This window comes from Gavialis gangeticus, unplaced genomic scaffold, assembly GCF_001723915.1.
Source record: "Gavialis gangeticus isolate Ggan-Ray unplaced genomic scaffold, GavGan_comp1, whole genome shotgun sequence".
Lineage (NCBI taxonomy): Eukaryota > Metazoa > Chordata > Crocodylia > Gavialidae > Gavialis > Gavialis gangeticus.
In genome coordinates, this window is record NW_017729031.1 from 51,835,024 (window position 1) to 51,842,232 (window position 7,209).

General features: G+C 47.6%; 1 protein-coding gene across 2 annotated transcripts in view; it reads right to left on the bottom strand.

Moving 5' to 3' along the window:
- SPC25 (SPC25, NDC80 kinetochore complex component) overlaps positions 1-1,890 on the bottom strand; it is a 22,701-nt gene extending 20,811 nt beyond the window's left edge. Inside the window, exon 1 of one of the 2 annotated variants that reach the window (XM_019522755.1) lies at positions 1,791-1,890. The gene's annotated coding sequence lies outside the window, so the exon portion shown is untranslated. Of the gene's footprint in view, positions 1-1,530; positions 1,617-1,790 lie in introns of those variants that run through there. The other variant, XM_019522756.1, reaches the window with a different exon arrangement.
- Between the last annotated feature and the right edge of the window lie 5,319 nt (positions 1,891-7,209).

Below are 7,209 nucleotides of genomic sequence, written 5' to 3' on the forward strand. Positions count from 1 at the left end.
AGAGACAGGTGAAGTTAAAAACAACTCACCAGTTCAAAATCACCATTTTATTACTATGTAATAATACTGTGGTATCAATATGGACCCCCACCCATCAGGTATAGTCATAATATGTAAGGTACAGCCTGACATGTGCAGGTGCTGCCATCATATGCCAAGTGCAACCTCAAATGCCATGGGGAGTCAGGGCAGGACTAGGACTTTTGTCTCCTGGTGCCAGTCCCGGTGTCTGTCTCATGGCTGGGGCAGCCCAGCTATTACTGGGTTTGGGTCCCATATGGGAAATGCTGTCATCTAGCACCACAGGCCAGTCAGTTATTATAACCCAAGACAAACACCTTTTACATCCTCTGTCCTGGGCCAGAGAGACCCTGCCTGTGCAGCCCTAGTGCAAGGCTCATGGTAGCTGCTGGTGGGCAGGGGCAGGAGAGACCCATTTTGCATCCAGCCAGCCACTGCCCCAGAGACTGAAAAAATGGCTTCATCTCCCCATCCCCCGAGCAGCACAGCTCCACAAGCTGGTGCTGCCCAAGAGGAGCCAGACAGAGGCGGTCATTGCACTGCAGCCCCGCACCCGCACGGCCCCACTCACAGTGGTGCCCTGCTGCCCGCGCACGCAGCCCCAGCGCTGTAAGCCCAGAGCGCGGGATCTGGCAGTTATGCCAGGACATGTGTCATGCCAGTCACACAAGGATCCTGCTGCCAAGGCCACCCTGGGGCTGCCCTGGCAATTGCCTGTGCCAGGTGCTGCGCCCCATTCCCACCCGGTGGGTCCCAGGAGGCAAGCTGGACACTGGGGGCAAGGGGCAGAGCCAGAGAGAAGAAGCAGGCGGCTCATCTCGTCAGGCGCGGCTGGTGCAGCCCCACGCTGCACAGCCCTCAGGGCAGTGGCGGCAGGACCCGACTCATATGATGAGCCCAGCCCTGTGGGGGTAAGCAGCTCCCCTCCCCTCCGTCACCCACCTGTCCCAAGCGAGGGGCCTTGGGCCAGAGAAAATGGCTTGGTGGGCTGCATGGCAGCCCACGGGCCATATGGTGGATGAGCCTGTTCTAGACTGAGCACTGAGTCCAGTTGGGTAGAGCGGTTTTCTTTAATCTTTACTAATCTATACAGGAGCCTCTGGGAACCCCATAAAATTGGGCCCCTAATATAGTCCATGCCTGCTATGACCTATTTATAAAACTTCTGAAAAGGATACATTAAAATGTCGTCTCAGATAGTATAAGTCATAATCCTTTCCCATGATGATATCTCTGACTGTTAACTTATTTTAAATTAAAACTATCTTTATAAGTTTTTTTAATAAAGTAGTTTAACAAAAACAAGCCTAATTTTTTTTAATCAGCTTTTTAAAATGTTTCTTTAAAAATCGTTGATTTTTATCCACCCTGATCTATTGACTGCCGCCTCAAGGACGAGGAAACTACATGGCCTAGTAGCTGCTGCTCTAGTGCCCTATTGTCCGTGCTCACCAAGCTCAGGGCACCTCTGAGAAACGGGACACACACATCCCCGGTTCCTAACCCTGCCCTGGTTAGACTCCAGACGAAGCGGCACATGTCGGGCTGGCACAGCCCAGGCGGCAGCGCCCCGGAGGCCGGTCCTGCGCCGTCCCAGGGCACAGGCGGGGCTGGGGGCGACGTCCCCCGAGCCAGCGCACGGAGGGTCCCGGGGACAGACTGGCTCCAGCTCTCCCTGCGGGGCCAGCAGCACCGCTCTGTCCCGCTCCGCAACGGCTCTGTCCGGGACGGGGACTGCCCACCGCCAGCGGCACCGCGAATACACTCACCAGCACTTCCAAACGGCTACTCTTCCCGCCGCCACAACGGCCGCGTTCTCATTAGGCGCAACCCTGCCAACAACAGCATAGGCGATTGGCCCATTTGTGGCGCGAACCAACGGAGCGGGGGGAGCGGGGCATGACGGGAGTTGTAGGCCTGGAATGGGGCGTTGGACCCGGCGAGCTGCGCATGCGTCTTCTTGGCTAGCGAGAACCTCGGCTCGGGACTTGCCACACTCGACAACCTGGGTGGCACTCGTTCTGGCTGCGGACAGGGCAGCTGCTGGTTTCTTCCCGCAACATTACCCACCCTCTGGGGAGCTGCATGGCCTGATGCCGTGACTCTACAGGCTGCATTTGATCCCCGGGCTAGAGGCTGAGCATCCTGCCCGAGCATCCTCCCTGCCTTGCCCCTGGGGCCTTAGGCTGCAGGCAAGCAAAACCCGGGGGCATCCAAGCCCCAAGCCTCCGGGCTTGGGCCTGCAGGTAGGATGCCCACCAAAGGATTTGGAAGCATCTGAAGCCCCAGGCGGGGGTGGGGATGCTTGCCAGTAGTAAGGCCACATACGGTTTTTGAATGACTTGGATTTGGAATTGATTTGGCTGATTTGACTTGGGACATGAAACATTTTCCTTAAAAAAACAAAAAACTATATCTGCAGCCAAAGCTAGGAGAAAGATTCACTCTCCCTTTATTAACAAGGTGTATTTTGGGGACAGAGACAAGGAAAGCAGTCCTCCAAAGCAAGGAAAGTATAGGTTTCCCTTGCTTTATGCAGGTTCTGTATGTGCAAATTCACTCTTATGCAATGACCTTTTTATACCAAAAATTCACTATATGCAAGGTAAATTCACTCTTAGCGATCCGTGTGCTGGAAGCCTGCAGTCAGCTGCTTTGTGTGGTGCATTGTGGGTGTGATGCGTGCCAAAATATAGTCTCCTGTGTGGATCTGTGCTCCTCGCTCATTGTCTGTGACACGTTTCTGTAGTTGCCATCCCCATTATGATAGTGTCCTGTGTTTGTGTGTACTGTCTGCTGTTGGTGAGTACCAAAAACAGTGGTAGTAATAGGACTGGGGGGTCAGTACAATGGAGGTCTTGGAATGTATCCCTGTTTGTTACATTGGAAAGTGGGTTCCCGTTATGTGAATTTGAGTTGCACACCATTTTCCAGGAGCGCATGTATAACATAAAGCAAGGGAAACCTGTAGCAAGACAGCAGCCTCTGGTTGTGGAGCATCTACACATGCATATTAATACAATGCAATAAACTCAGGTGCATATGGTGCTGGAGTTTGTTGCTCCGGATGCAGCATTTACACGTGCCCAGGGCCGCAGTATGTTGCTCTGAGTAGGAGCAGCCTCAGCTCGCAAGGGATCCGGGGGCTCAGCCTGCCGGCCTGGGATGCTTCAACCAAGCACAATATGTTGCAGAGGGGCTGGCTGAGGCATGAATGGGGCTCTAGTGCAGGCCTAGCAGGCAGGCAGCTCTCACACTGAAGCACTCTTGTGCCCCAGCCAGCCCCATCAGCATCTACACCTGAGGTCCTGTGGAGTGTATTTAGAAGTACTATCTTGCTACAGAGTTTATTACCTCATTCCAGTCTAATAGCCCTATATGTGCACGTTTACTGCAAAGCTAATTAGTCTACTCTGCACCTGCTGTCTCCTATCCTAGAACAAGTAAAGAGAATATTTTCTTTCTTTCTGCTGCTCTGCCTTTGCATTCTGTATTAGTGTTCAGCATTTTTTTTGGAGTAGGAGGTTAACAAGTTTGATTCTTACCTCTCAGTTGGCTAGTACAGCTAAAATAGCATGGCAGTTAATGAGCCTTCTCAACATTCATGTTCCATCAGCATTTCTGTTCTGGCAAATGGAAACTTATAAATAAATGGATAGGCTTATTTATCTGGATTTTGCATACAGTGCAATTCAATTAAAGTGTATTGATCCTTACACTATGTCTGCACAGTAAATAATCATAAGAAAAATTATTCTATTGAGCTACTGTTTTATAGTCGCTCATTTTCTGTGAAGGATACTTTATGATAAATCATTGTCTCCTAAGTAGGAAAAATCTATAAATACAACAGTTCAAATCTGATTCATCCTGAAACCTATCTTAGAATAGGTGACCATGAAATGTAAAGCTCTTTTTTAGAGAGTGTAACTCGTATAGCATGCCCAGCTTGACGATTTAAAATGTATTTTGTATTAAAAGAGTTTAGACATACTATAACATAAGAATCCTTATACTAAAGCAACCATTTCTTCTTTTTTCATTTACAATGTACTTCATTTAAGTGAATAAGACAAAAGGCTTTGCACTTACCTAGAGCATGTACTTTTTTAAACTTAAAGCAGGGGTTTTCAACCTTTTTGAATAAGTGCACCTCCGGCGGCCCCGTTTTTAGTAAGTGCACTGGGGGGTCACAAGTGGCTGGACGCTGAGCAGGGGGAGGAGGGTGGTGAGTGGCCAGAGATGTAGCAGGGGTATGGCAAGTGGCAGCAGTGCAGCATCTGTGTCCTGCTGCTAGTTGTCCCCAGGGAAACAAACATCCACATTTGTGTGGATGTAGCCAGGGAGTTTTGGTGAGCTGTTGTGCAGGGAGGTTGGGGATGCTGACTCAGGCCATGACAGCACAACAAAACTTCCTATGTGGCCCATGAGCCCAAATAATTGCCCACCCCTCTTCCATCCACATCTCCCAAAACTGGACGTACAGTGTCAAATAGAGTGAAAGATTCCCTTGACTTGCAATCCTGTTAATACAACCCAGTATGCTGTTGGCTTTTCTTGCAACAAAAACACTCCAATTTATATAGCAACAGAACTAGCAAAATGGCTGGTAAATTCATGAGAAGTAACATTTTAAAATATTACACTCAGTTCTCAGACAGTTTCAGCTGAAGAACAATTTGGTGTCTGGATAATATATATTGGGATATATTGTGGTATTTCAGGGTCTGGACAATACATTCTGTACCTTGCATGATGAATAACATGCCTCTAAGCCATTCTTTTTTCAAAAGCCTTTAAGATTTGTCAGGAGTTAAGTATGTATTAGCAAAAAGAACTTTAAAGAAACCTTACTTAGGGCACAGGAATGAACCATCCTTATGCACAGAAAGACTAGCAAGTATGCAGAAAACCAGCTTGGCTTAGCAAGGAATTCTTCAGTGAACTAAAACACAAAGGGAAGCCTACAAGAAGTGGAAATCTGGACAAACAACTAGGGAGGATAATAAGAGTATTGCTCAGGCATGCAGGTTTGCAGCTAGCAAGGGGTGAAGGGTAGCAAGAAGGGTTTGTACAAGTATGTCAGCAACAAAAGGAAGACCAGGGAAAGTGTGAATCCCTTACTTATTGGGGAAGGCAACTTAGTGACGGGATGCAGAAACGGCTGAAGCGCTCAATGTCTTTATCGCCTCATTCTTCACTGGCAAGGTCAGCTCCCAGACTAGTGTACCTGGCAGCACAGTTTGCAGAGCAGATGAGCAGCTCACAGTGGCAAATAGGCTATCTGTTTGTCTGACTTGAAAATAAACTGAAAAGCCCTTTGAACAAAAAATTGTTTTTAAGCAAGTTTACATTGTACAGAATAAGAAGACTTATTTGATTATGTAAAAACAAAGCAAAACTGTATATCTAAAAATGCTATTCTGACAACATTTAAACTTACTACTTTAATACATTTAAAGCTGTGGCGGTCGGCAGTCCGGAGCCCCGGTGCTGGATGACAGATGAGCTCAGACGAACAGGTGGGGGCTAGCGGGGCAGAGACGGCACTAACGCGTAATGGTTGCAAAGCTGTTTTATTACTTACACTTCTGGAGAGTGTAGGTTTCACAGTTACAGCAGTTGTAAACTTTCAGTTGCTTAGTATGATCGAACTCTAATTTGAAAACGATTTGAAAGCGACTAATCTTGAAAACGACAGCTGACGAAAACGAGTCGACTGGTCTCAAGCATGCAGAGACAGGGTACGCCGGGAGACAACGGTGGCGGAGAGACCCTCACAAGTGGCTGGCTTGTGAAGTAGCCCAAGGTATCTCTGAGCTGGTCTCTGGCTTGGGCAGAAACTGTGTTGACTTAAATACTTTCCAAGTACCCAATCGTATGCTCCCTTTTGTGGAATGTTCTAGTCAGATTACGTAATGGCGATCTGCTTAATGCATGACTGGGCACGCGTGCTCTGTCAATTTGAATACCTTACTCCATCACACACTGGCCATGTGTGTGGCATGTGTTTGAACATGCGCACTTGTCTTAGGGTCTTTCCACCTGCATGCTCGTACTAGTTCCTTTTAACTCTGTGTCATCAGCACCTTCTGATTTTGGCTTAGACAAAAGCCATGCCTTTTAAACAGTTTATCAAGTGACCATTTTGTTTTAGAATAAGCAAATTACCTTATTTCCCAACTAGGAGAAAATATAACATCTTCCTCTCCCTTAAGAAATTCCAGTGTTCTTTTTTCAAATGTAGCTTGCTTTTACCAAGAGTTAAAACATACCCTCTCAATACCTCCATAATAAATTTGTTGACCAAACTTATGCTTTCTAAGGGTTGTCTCAGGGCAACTGGACTGCTGATTAAGCAACAGTTTGTTATCTTGTAGTAAACTATCAGGAAGTGTGCTGGAGTAGTTGACCTGAAATGGAGTATAAATAGGGTGACAATATGGAATAATGTGAAATCTGGGACAATGGTCCTCCTTCCCTCCAAGTCTGTAGCACTGCTTCAGGCAGAGGCAAGGGTGGGGTGGTATGGTGCAGCTCTGTTATTACTATTCAGGCAGTTAAGGCAGTTACTTCACAGGTACTAATAATCATCCCCCCTATTTAGTAGGCATTCCACTAATCAAGCTAACCTATTTTAGGGCAATTTGGCTGTCTGCTAGGGCTTCATATTTCACAGCTCCTGCTGCTCTGCCTCCCTGCCCTGCACCTGTCGCAGGCCAGCTGGGCACTGTGAGTATATCAATTTAGTTGCAGACTGACTGAGCACTGCAACTTTATTAGCCACTGGGCTTTTTTGGTTCAGGATTGAGGAGGTGATGTTGGGAAGGAAAGTAATGACAAGTTTTATTAATAAAAAAGAATAAATTTTACTTATAGCGACAAAAGATATAGTTTGCACATATGACAGTTAGTAAAAAGGTTAAGTTAATTAATTGATAACATAATAATATTCTGCACGCGTCAGGCTTTGATCATCCGGTCACGTGCCACCCTTCTTTGGGTGTGTAGGGCTGTCTGTCGCTCCGTCCCTGTGATTGTACTGCACAGACGTCCCACCCCGGGGTAGCCTCCTCCCCAATCTCGCCTGCCACGACTTTGCATGTTTCCTTCAGTGGTGGGGTCTGACTACTGGGGCTCACCCAGTGTCTGGGATCTCTAGACAGCAGTCTTCCGTGAGGCTCCAAC